The sequence below is a fragment of the Chenopodium album genome, chromosome 11 (assembly GCF_948465745.1).
Source record: "Chenopodium album chromosome 11, dcCheAlbu1.1, whole genome shotgun sequence".
Classification (NCBI taxonomy): Eukaryota; Viridiplantae; Streptophyta; class Magnoliopsida; order Caryophyllales; family Amaranthaceae; genus Chenopodium; species Chenopodium album.
This window is the reverse complement of record NC_137844.1, coordinates 36,511,378-36,525,012: the sequence shown is the minus strand read 5'-3', so window position 1 is coordinate 36,525,012 and position 13,635 is coordinate 36,511,378.

The following is a 13,635-nucleotide window of genomic DNA, read 5'->3' as shown; positions in this document are numbered from 1 at the left end:
CCAATTTTATTCCGATTCGAATTCTGACTCTTTTCTATCGTTTCCGAACTATTTTCTCTATAAATAGGGTCAATATTCTCCGTTTTTAAATAATTCACAACCATCAACAATCTTCTATTCTTTTCTCTCTACAAGTAATAGTTTTTCTTTCTTCCCTTTTCCAATGAAATACCGCATTCACGAGTCTTAGACACACCTAGCCAAGTTCGAAGTTGCTTTCGCCCTAGACGTGAAAGGTTGATAATTTCTGAGGGTTTGGTCCCAAATCCCTATTTCAATTATTTAAATTGATTGTTTGATTTAATATTTTCTTTGAAGTTACTAACGTGTGTTTTGTTTTGATAGAAATAGATACGAGGCAACAAAGTAAGTAATTTTTATTGCTCTATTTCTTTAAAAAGCATGCTTAGATTATTTTAATTCCTAGTATCATATTAGGATGTCTTTATGATTCCCCCTATCATGTTTAGGGTAATAACTAATATTTTTAATATCATGTATATTTCTAATATCATAGGTTGCTTCCTATTTCTTTTATCATGTTAGTATCATGTTAGGGATAAATTTTTGATCTTTAATGTTTAGTGACATGCTAGGATTTGTTATTAATCTTGTTAGTATCATGCCTAGGATCTTGCTAATATTATTATGCTTTGATGAAAATATTATTATGATGATGATTGTTGTTATTATGTTGCTTGATATATTATTATATTATTGTTGTTGCTTGACCACGCCCTCTCTTGCAGGTTTAAAGGGAATTTGTATTTGTAATCACGCTTAATAAGACAATTAATAATTTTATTTAGGTTAATGTGATTATAATTCAAGTGATCGCCAATAATAGATTTGTTTGTGCATTAATATTCAACCAACATAGATTAAACAGGTTTAGGATTAATATATTGATTGTATGTTAGTCAGAAAGCGCACATGAATATGAGAAGAATAAAGTAGAGGCCTATTTTTAGGGCAGGTTCAATCTCTTTTAGGTTGAATTTGTACCTTCATCCTCGAATATCCAGTCATGGTTCCAGACCACTATGGAATTAGCGATTTCATGGATCGTGAAAGGGTGTAACCTTCACCCTGTGAACGTGTTTACAAGTTCCTAAAACTTGTTGGCGATTCTTTTGTTTTAGATTCCTTCCTTTTGGATGCCACCATAATTAAGTGTATGATCACAATGGGGCTCAAGTGTGGGATGCTTGAAATATTCTCTACAGGTGTCAATTAAAAAAACCGGAGGAATTGTAACTAATTCTACATTATAGAATTACATGATAATATTATATTATACATTCTATATCATAAATTAAGTCAATTCATCAAAGTCACTTAATGAACAGTGCACCGAGTACAAATGTTGCATTTGAAAAACGAAATAAGGTATCACGTCCTTCACCTGCCACCTAAAACAACGAGAGAACTTCAAAAACAACAGTACATTTCTAAAAACGTTTTAATAATTTCACATGTTTTAATTTTGATTTGGTTTGTATGTATACAGAAACTGTTGCATCAAGTAGTATATCTGAAGCCGTAAGCTAGCTAGAGTGCTTTGAATTTACTTGTCCACTCAAGTATATATTGGATAATTGGATATGTATGATGAAGATACAGTAATGAGAACATTATTCTTGATGCTCCAAATTAATAAGCATGATGAGTACGTTACGATTTACGAATGTGGATATTACTATATTGGATAAGAATAGATGACGATTTACTCACTTCTGATCTCAGGCTCCTTTCATCAACGACGTGCTTGAATTTTCGACATAGATTTGGATTTATCATAGTATCATCACTCATGTAGATGAAATTTTATCAACATGGCATCACTCCTTCAAGTTATTTCATTTTGACTTGTTAACCTTCTACTGTATGTATCTTCAAAATTAGATATCGATGACAATTTTTTCAAAAAAAAAAACTAAATATTGTGGATAAATGCTTGCTAATTAGAACTAAGAAAAGTAAGAATGTGAAGTAAAAAGTAAGACCATTGTCCCCTCAAGCCTCATTTTCAAAAATTACCACATGTTAGTTTAAGCTAATAATTGAAACTCATAATTGGTTTATATACTTTATCAGATATCAACTACTTGGTGTTCGATTGTTTGACACAGGAAGAAGTTGCACTTAGCTTGTTGTGGAAGTAGGTTTCGTTTCTTTTACAAAAACACAAGAAGTAATTGAACACTTTCCATGCCGAATATTTTACATTTCAAACAAAAGAAAAAAAAGGTTGATTTGATTAACCTAAAATCTACTATAAGAAGAATAGTATGATGTGAACGCATACAAATATGGGAAGACTATTCAATGGCTACAATAAATATGTAGCCATTATTATTGTTTTCAATCTCAACCATTAAAATTTTAAGGATAAATCTTGTTCATTTATTTGTTTGACTATGAAAAAAAAAATGTAGAGCGATTTCCATGAATAATGTGAGAAGAGAACAAAATTCCATAAATACGCTACATTTTAATAAAATTCCTGATGTATTGTCCACGTCAGCAAGTGTAATTATTTTATTTTTTTTTGCCAAATTTAAAACAAAACCGCTAATTGAATTAGCGGTTTCATATAATGTAAAACCGCTAATTGAATTAGCGGTTTTATGTACTGTAATATGGATTAGCTTGCTTGAGTAAGTGGTTGAACAAATAAACCGCTAATTGAATTAGCGGTTTAGTTTAATGAACCGCTAATTCAATTAGCGCTTTCAAACCCCTTTTTTTTTTTTTTAAATATCAGGTTTACAAAAAAAGACGTGGACAGTACGCTGGGAATTTTATTAAAATGTAGCGTATTTATGAAATTTTATTCTCTTCTAACATTATCTATGGAAATTGCTTAAAATTGTAATTTTAAAAATAACTCCTTGTTTTTACTTTGGAAAGAAAAAACTGTTTTTGTCACCAAATACAAGCAGTTTCGCTTTCTCTACCAAGCAAATCTATCAATCTCCATTAATATTGCAGGCTTGCAGCAGCAAATTACCATGGTTAAATTACTATTATCATCAAGAATCGAAATATTATACTTATGTTATCAACTTATCTGCATCATCTTTCCCACAAAAATAAATATCACCGTAACACTAATTGTTATACAAAGACAACAAAGTACAACAAAAATAAATATCACCGTAACACTAATTGTTATACAAAGACAACAAAGTACATCGACAGAATTCGAATTTTGGAATCGTGCGATTCAATGGAAGAAAGGGTTCGAAAATAAACTGTAAGGCTTTATTTAAGAAGTAATCAATCAATTATTATCAATAATTTTACTTCTAATAAAATTAATTTTTATCTATTGTATACAAATCATTATAATTATTATTTATTATTTAGTCAATTTTATGAATGGTCAAGATTTAATACTAAATTTTAAAGGTTTAGATTGAAAGAATACAATGACTATAATATTATTGTGGCCATTGCAAAATTGTCCAATAAATATGCTAGAGTTAAAATATTCGAGATCAGGACAAGATTTATCATTTTTGTTTGTCTTGCAAAAACAAGAAAATTGTATCAGTACGAGTACTAATTATAACTGAAAATAGATAGAAAGGTACGACTAATGTGCTTGGTCTATATATTCGCCTTAATGTTAGTAACAAAAATGTTGTACATACCCTCAGAAGTGATTAACACTAAGAGAAAGACAGAATAGAAAAGAAAGATGAAGCAGCTATGCAAGTAGCGAATATTAATATTCATTGCTTTCGTTCTGTCTACAATTGTTTAGCACAGCATGATATGATGCCCATTATAAGCTGAAAGGATCGGAAATCCCTACCCTCGTAGCAATTTCATCAGATTATTATATGAAGAGTAGACCAAGTACAGTACTGATGACCAAAATCAGCCCCAAATCAGGCTGATAGTTTTTCTAAATTTTTACTTTAGATAAACATCAGAAACAAGATTATGGCCTTGAAGTTGTCATGCTTGAGACTATTTAATGAAGAGGATTAGTGATTAAAGATAGCAAGTTAGAAGGCCAAATGCATAGTCCTGACCAAACAGCGCAAAGTCATCCAAGAATATTTTTCCAAATTAATACAACTGCTATTCTGACAACGAACGAACTCATGACTCAAAGAGATCTAAACAAACACAATTATGTAGAGTTAATATGGCGGGTTGAAATCTAGAACACAATTTGTGATTTCATACAAACTTCCACTGAATTATTACTGAACAAACTTGGGGATACGACGATTATTTAAACTTCATCAACATACTTAACAAAGCTATGTAGATGGACTGTTAATCCAAACTTAGGCATCAAAAGCAAATGTAATATGAATGTATGTAAGATGACATTGGATTAATTACAATGAATATTTTCATAATATCAATATTTTATAATTAATACTAATATATAATATTCATATATCAATAGCCAAACTTGTATATTGACAAACATGTCTAGTTAAAGTGCGTGTAACACTATTTCAAAAAAGATAGTCATGGGATGGTCCATATAGGCCGTGCTTGGTAGTAGTATTTGAGGTAGCGGTTAGCGTTTTGACTAGTCAAAACACTATTAGAAAAAATTTGAGAGTGTTTGGCAAAGTAGCGATTCTAGTAGCGATTAGCGATAGAGATAGCATTTAGGTAGCTTTTCTCAAACGTTAAAAATGGTAGCGTTTAGAAGCAGCGGGTAGCATTTGACATTTTTTTTTATTACTTTTTAAACAATATTTATATAAATTTTGATATATTTTAGTATTGCAATCGCTACTTTTACCAAACACTCATACCATTAACCGTTACTTTGACAGCTAACCTCTACCCACTACTAATTGACCGCTACCCGCTACCTTAATAGCTATCCGCTACTCGATCGCTAAAAGCTACCCGTTACCGCTACTTTTACCAAACAGGATAATAGACTATATATATCACATAAAGAATCACGGCCAATATCCTCATCTAATCATCTAATCATGGGATCATACCTGAAATAAAGCTATCTTCTTTAGATGGAAATTAAATAAACAAATGTCATAAGTAGAATTGTGACATTACATGAAAAGTTACATACTTATCATTATCATTATTAAGATTATAAAGTGACAATAGACATGATTTTAATAGCTTTTAGTAATGACAAATAAACATACCATCATCATCGTGTCATCATTTACTCATTATTTTACCATAAAAGTTGTACTAAGTACTACAGATGTAACATTCATGGAGACATTAAACACCCTGGCAATCAAACTCCCCTGCTAGTCCGCTACTTTCAAAAAAGAGGAATGGTAGGGAACATGGTTGGGCTTAGTTCTTTAGTACTTGGGCCTAAAGGTTTTTAAAGGTTATCTAAAGATAAAGTTGAAAATGCACAAATAATGGCCTACATTGTTACTTTGTTAGTCCAATACTTGTATATATTAGTTCATAAGGCATCCGGAGATTTAACTCTTGCTTCACAATTAGTTGTTAGTTGTTTTAATTAGCATATAACTATTGTATTTGTTGTCTTAACTATCTGATTGTATTAGTTATTTATGTAAATAGTTATCATCTCATAAATGTATTACTATTTACATAAATAACTAATACAATCAGATCTAGTGTGTAAAAATGTAAAATGACCAATAAAAATATTTAAATAATTAGTTGTTGGGTACATGTTATTTCTTATTTATGTAGATATACTATATATGGATTATTTTTATTTTTTTTTTACACAATCATTATATAAATAATAAATGACATAGGGTCTGTTCACATTTACTTAACTGAGCTGAACTGAATTGAACTGAACTGATTGGAGCTGAACTGAACTGATTGGAGCTGAACTGAAATGAATTGAACTGAGCTGAAATGAATATTTTATGAGAGAGGGAAATTAGGAGCTGAACTGAACTGATTGGAGCTGAACTGAACTGAAATGAACTGATTGGAGCTGAATTGAACTGAAATTAAGTAAATGTGAACAGGCCCATAGTTATGTAAGATTTTTTTTAGAATCGTCTTGATATATATATATATATATATATATATATATGAGTTCATGTGAGAACCAAGGTGAATAATAGGAACTAGGAACTAATCTCAACCATTGATCGCACTCCATCTAATGGCTCACTAGGGATGGCAATGGGGCGAGTTGGATGCAGATGATGGTACCTTCATACCCATACCCGCCTAAAAATCTTATACCCATCCCCGCCCCACCACCCGTGGCGGGTACAATATCTACATCCATACCCGCCCCACCGGGTACAAGATAGGATCCATCCTCGCCCCATCACCCACTTGGATATTCATACCCGCCCCAAAATCGTCCCAAACCCATTGCCACGATGCTCTATTGTATCACATTAATGACAATTATATCAAATTAGGTTAAGAAAATTGGGAATTTCACTATTCAAGCTTATTGGGTCTTAGGGGGTATTAAGTTTCATAAATTCTAAACTCTTCTAACTGAAATATGGTGCGGGTATAAGGTGGGTACGAGTCGGGGCGGATATGGGGCGGGTCTACTCTAAAATCCATACCCGCCCCATCACCCATGGCGGGTACACATTTTATACCCATCCTCGCCCCATCACCCGCCAAACCTCCTTCCATCCCCGCCCCACTTGGGTGGGGATTGGGCGGGTCTCCCATTTAACCCGACTCACTGCCGTCCCTATGGCTCACATTGCACCCGCTCTCATTAATGGCATTCTCGTATTCGCTGTTTTCAATTTTTTTTTCCAGTTTTTTTAACTTTTAAGGCAATTTCATTTATTTTAAACTTATTTCATTTACTTATACTAAATTTTCATTTACTTTTGAGAAATGAAACTGGAAACTACTTTATAAAGTTAAAATATTACAAAAAATGTCATTAATGACATGGGAAGTATGTGAGCCGTCCGATTAACATGATCTAAGAGCCTAGATTATAGTTCTTATCTTAGCCTTGGTTCTCATTATAACTTGGTTCTATATATATATATACGAGATCATGTGAGAACCAAGGTGAATAATAGGAACTAGAAACTATGCATGTATATATATATATATATATATATATATATATATATATATATATATATATATATATATATATATATATATATATATATATATATATATATATATATATATATATATATATATATAGGGGAGGGAACCGGTAAGAACCCTTTCTTATGTAAGAACACCTTATGTTCTAAACTTTTTCCTATGTTCTAAATTTTTTTCTACTTATGTTCTAAAGTTTTTCCCATATTCTAAATTTTTTCTACTTATGTTCCAAATTATTTCCTATGTTCTAATTTTTTTTTTAGCTTATGTTCTAAATTTGTTCCTATGTTCTAAAAATTATTTTTTCAGCTTATGTTCTAAATTTTTTCGTATATTCTAAATTTTTTCTACTTATGTTCCAAATTATTTTCTATGTTCTAAATTTTTTTAGTTTATGTTCTAAATTTGTTCCTATGTTCCAAATTATTTTTTCTGATTATGTTCTAAATTTTTTCCTATATTCTAAATTATTTTTTCAGCTTAAGTTAAAAATTTATTTCCTCTGCTATAAATTAATTTTTTAACTATAAATTATTTTTTCAACTTATGTCCTAAATTATTTTTCTGATGTTCTAAATTTTTGTCTGCTGCTTATGTTCTAAATTTTTTCCTATGTTCTAAATATGAACTCCTCAAAATTACAGAAATGTCATTACTAAAGAATCATTTTAGATAGTTAGATCAAAACTAATAAAAGGGTTGAGATTGGTTCTTATATAAGATTGGGTCCTTATACAGAGGAGAGTTCTTACATGAGCCTTCCTCTCTCTCTCTCTCTCTCTCTCTCTCTCTCTCTCTCTCTCTATATATATATATATATATATATATATATATATATATATATATATATATATATATATATATATATATATATATATATATAGGAAAAATTGCCCCCATTAATCCCAACTTTGCCTCGTCCGTCAATAATAATCCCTACTTTCGATTGTTCACTATCACTCCCAACTTTGTATAGGATTAATTTGTATTGCACCCAAATGACTTGGAACCGGTTGAAGAGGTAAATTTTGCTGACTTGTGATTAGTTGCACACGTGTCACGTCATGAATGATAGGTTAAAATTAAAAAAAAAATTTAAAGATTTAAGGGGAAAAAAAAACCAAAACCAGCCAACGACAGCGACAGCCCGCACCCACCCACCTACGGCCAGCCAATACCTTCTCTCGGAGCATCGACCACCGCCCAGACCCCCTTTTCCTGTCCTAGTGTCGGTGCCACGGCCACCACCCACCCTCCCGTGCTCCTTCACTCTCCACGACCACAACCACAACCCCATCGTCTCTCTTCTCGCGCACCAACACCGAGGAAAGGAAATCGGGGAATGGAAAGGGGCGAAATTCCAAGGGATTGGTAGGCGAAATCTGACAGGGAAAGGGCGAAAACGACGGTAAAGGGGGCGACAACGGCGGGGGAACTGGGGAAGTGAGATGCGGTGGCTAGTTTGTGTGGTGGTGCGTGGCTGGTGCGCAGTGGTTGTCATGGTGCTGCGGGGCTAAAGGGGGCTAAAACGGCCGGCTATTTTCGATGGTTTAAGGGGGTTGGTCAGCCGGTTTTCGGCGAGTTTGGGGGCTGGGGTTAGGGTTCCGGCGGGTTAAGGGGTGGGGAGAGGGTGATTGGAATTTCGGTTTTAGTTTTTTTTTTTTTGTTATTATTTTGTAATTTTGTTTTTTTTTTAATTTTGTTTTTTATTTTTTAATTTTGTTTGGATCTATCACATGTGGACACGTGTCTAGGTACCCTGCTACACCAAGTTAGATGATCGGTTGGGTGCAATAGAAATTAATCCCATTCAAAGTTGGGAGTGATAGTGAATAATCGAAAGTAGGGATTATTATTAGCGGACGAGGCAAAGTTGGGATTAATGGTGGCAATTTTTCCATATATTATATATATATATATATATATATATATATATATATATATATATATATATATATATATATATATATCCGGTAAGAACCCCTCCTTATATAAGAATCTTTTTTTATGTAAGAACACCTTATTCTAAACTTTTTCCTATGTTCTAAATTTTTTTTCAGCTTATGAAAGTTTTTCCTATATTCTAAATTTTTTCTACTTGTTCCAAATTATTTCCTACTTCGTATGTTCTAAATTTTTTTTTTAAGCTTATGTTCTAAATTTGTTCCCATGTTCTAAATTATTTTTTCAGCTTATGTTTTAAATTTTTTTCCTGTGTTCTAAATTATTTTCTTAGCTTATGTTATAAATTTTTTTCCTGTGCTATAAATTATTTTTTCAACTTATGTTCTAAATTATTTTTCTTATGTTCTAAATTTTTGTTCGCTTATGTTCTAAATTTTTGCTATCTTCTAATTTTTTTTCTTATGTTCTAAATTTTTTCGGCTTATGTTCTTAAATTTTTCCATTGTTCAAAATTTTTTTCCTTTTTTTTTTCTATGTTCTAAACATGAACTCCTCAAAATTACAAAAATGTCATTACTAAAAGATTATTTTAGATGGTTGGATCAAAACTAATAAAGGGCTGAGATTGGGTTCTTATATAGAGGAGGGTTCTTACATGAGTCTCTCTCTCTCTCTCTAAAAGAACTTCTTAATATGAAATTAGAGACATATTTGTAATAGTTAATCTATATAACTTAAATGTTGTATGTAAGTAAAAAATAAAAAATAAAAAATAAAAAATAAAAAAGTAAAAAGTAAAAGTACATATGCAATATTATATAAATCTCAAGTGTTTTAAAGTACTGAAAAGGAAGATTTGGCTATGATGAAAATAATTGGGGGAAAAACAAAGATGAAAATAAATTAAAAAGTTGAATCACCTGAGAATGGATATCTAAAGCTAAGTATTTTGTAGTAAGTAGAGTAACAAGGAAAGTGAATAAAATGGATGTGGCGTCATTTTGGCGAAAATGATGGTGGGTTGGTAAAGGATAGTAAGTAATTTCAATGAACTTTAGGCCATAAAAAAAATTGAATTTTAGGGAATTAATGTCATTTCACACCAACATCTTCTAACCTCTAAATGCAAAGACTCCTTAGAGAAGCTTTAACATCTCAAACCTCTCTTCAAAAACTCTTTTAACCAAACATTCTCAATAGATGTTTTAAAATGATCAATTCTCTAACTTTACCCCCCAAGGATCTTTTTTCACTCAAGACTATTCTAATCAAACATTGAAATTCACTTGTAACGTCTTCTTTTGTTGAAAAAAAAAGTAAAAAATTTCCCCAGGGTAAACTTCTGATGCCAATATAATAAATCTTGTGCTATTATAACGGATGAGTAAAAGAATAAATATTAAATGCAAGATTAAGAAGTAAACGCACACAATTTAACGTGGGAACAAATCTTCTGTCCCACTTTTTGTATCTCATTTGTGTTCCACTTCTTTTAAATGGCTATTGAAAAATACATAAAGATTTTAGAATCAAATAAATAGATCATGCTACTAAAATCAGATTTCGTTGGTTAGCTTGGAAGAAATTGTGTCAGTCAAAGAAAGATGGTGGCTTGGGTTTTCGGGATTTTAAACTTTTCAATTGGGCTTTGATTGGTAAACAAGCGTGGCGTCTGATACACATATGGGAAGCTTGCTTGAGCAGGTTCTACGTGGGAAATACTACCTGAATTCAACTTTTATGGAAGCTGAGTTGGGCTCTTCACCTAGTTACACATGGAGGGTCATTTGTGTAACACCCTAGAAATTCCTTCCCTTTACAATATTTGTTTTACTCTTTTTAGAAATATGAATTAGGAAAATCTAAGACATTACGGCTAAGGCAAATATCAAAGACACACAGCGGAAGACTATATCTAAAAAATCATTTAAAACTAGTCAACTTTCAAGTCAAACCCAACGAAAGTAAAGTAAAACCAAAGTCAAACGAAATCAAACATAGTCAAACAAAGTCAACCTACAACTTAGAACCATTGTAGGCCTTTATTAAAACCGAGTAACACCAAAACCTTTGCGTTAATTGCAATCATAATAATAATAATAATAATAATAATAATAATAATAATAATAATAATAATATTTGTCCTCCTAGTACTTTTGAGGCGGCTTAGCGCACTTTCGATGGGGCTCTTCGATCTTCCTTGGAGCGTATTGTTACTGCTTCGGGGCCTGGGTTTGGCGACTAGCAGTGGCGGCTTGCCACCTTACCATTTGCGTTTGGAGGGCTCGGTGTTTATTCCGCAGGTGATGTTCGTCACTATGCTTTTCTTGCTTCTCGGTTGCAGTCTGCTGGGTTGCAGACACAACTTCTACGGCATCCTGGTGTTGTTGGTCTTTGACGAGCCTTTGAGGATGCGCTGGGTCTGTTTAATGGAACAGTGGAGTTTGAAATTTTCAATTATCCTAGTGAGGTCGCTGCCCCCAAACTCATGAAGAAATTGGCAGATATATATTTCACAAAGGTTACCGCTTCAGCAGCATCTGCTTATTCTTTAACTCCTCGGCAATCAGCATTATGGAAATCACAGCAAGGAGATCACACATCTGCTTGGCTTAGGGCGGTCCTTATTTTGGGGTTGGGTCAGACGATGAACGCCAAGACTTATCGCTATGTGTTGTGTTACCAGTTGGGTGTTCCATTGTTCTCTATCACGATGCCATGCTCTGCTTGTTCAAGGGTTTTTACCGGGGATATTTTCGGTGATCACGCGGTATTTTGTGCTGGTATTGTGGGCATTAAACATCAGCATAATGTTGTTCGGGTTACCCTTGTTGATGTTTGCTATCGGTCAGGGATTTCAGCTAGAAAGGAGGTGGACATTGGGTTACCTGGAGGGAACGACGGGGCTCTCAGACCTACAGATGTGTTACTTTATTCATGAGATCGTGGTCGCGATTTCTGTGTTGACTTGACAGGGTCCTCTCCTTTGACACAGTCTGGGCTTTCTGACTTTGTTCCTAGACGGGTAGTGACTGATGCGGCCAATCGAAAGCGGGTCAAGTACGAATCCAGTTGTCAAGCAATTGGATATGGCTTCCTTCCTTTCTCTTTCTCTTTCTCTTCTCTTGGGGAGTTAGAAAAGGAGGTTGTTGCGTTGCTAAAGCGAATCCAGAAGTTCTCGAAGACTCGGGATATTGGGGCCGTACTGCAGCTCATATCTTTACTAGCATCGGCTTTTCTATAGCTAGAGGAGTGGGGGCCCAGATTGTATCTCGGCTTCCCACTAATTTTCTATAGGTTGTATAACTTTGTATGTTTTTGAGATATAATAATAATTATAATAATTATAATAATAATAATAAGCAAATAAACACATCATATTCTTATGAGAACTAAACATGATTCGCTCTTCACTCATGCCCATCATGAATATGCTTCATCACCTGAAAAGAGCTTCTCTCTACTTGTCCTCACTACTCGCCATTAGAAATGGGTCGTCGTAGAGCCAAGGTAAAGACAAGGCCAAACAAACATACAAACACACAATCAGCAAAGCTGAGTACTTAAGCGTAATGAAACACACTAACATGCTTTCATCCTATCAACCACACCACTTACCTTGTTGCACCTGTATCAAGCATTCAAGACACTCAACATTTAACTAGACAAATAACAATGTCCATTTAATTTGATTACACATCGAACAGGTTTCCAACCAAATCCCTGCCCCAAATAGATTGAGGTAAACAACACCGGGAGCTAACCGGGTAGGCAAATGTCACATGAAGTAACGGACGTCCTGCGCATAATAATAAAAAGGAAAATACAGCGTCCTGTACTCCCAATAGAAGTTATGGTTAAATATAAAACCCCATAACTCCCCCCATATGTTCATACTCAAGGTATATACGTTCCAAGAGTTTTGGTGCATAATCTCTTTCACTTTACGTTATTTTACATATTATTAAACTTGGTGATGACTCTCAAACCATGACAAAACAACATTATAATTATATAAGCAATCAATCATACCAAATTAATTCTTGGATAATTGATGACCACAAAATTTTAAATGTTGAACCCTTTTTAATCTACCTCGGTGTCAAAGACACCTTAAACGCATAACGCGCTGCAAGTCCTATCCCTCGGTGTTAGAAACATCTTAAGTGCACATAGGCACCGCAATATAATTTATTCATGTGTACTAAGACACTTGATAGCTCAAAACCCATGCTGAAAGCATCAACAAAAATTATATGAACCATAATAAAATTCCCTTTTAGTATTCCAAACCAAATTAAACATTTAGTTTAATTAAACATGCTTCCAATCATGCCAATAATAAAAGTGTGGTTCATATTTAACATGTCAATATAATTATTTCCAATCACCAAACCATCACAAATAATCCACGATTCATAATTCAATCACCAACATCAACCATATAACAAATTCCAATCAATACCTATCATGATACTACTTGGAATTAATTATTCAAAGCCTAGCATGTTCCTACATCAACAATTAAATACCAAGTACACGAACGTACCCTGAATACAATCTCAAAATCGCCACGACTGCACAAAATCACTCACTTGGAAATCTCCTACAATCCAAAATTACAAAGAGGAATTAATATCTACTCCACATAAATTTCCAGCAATATAT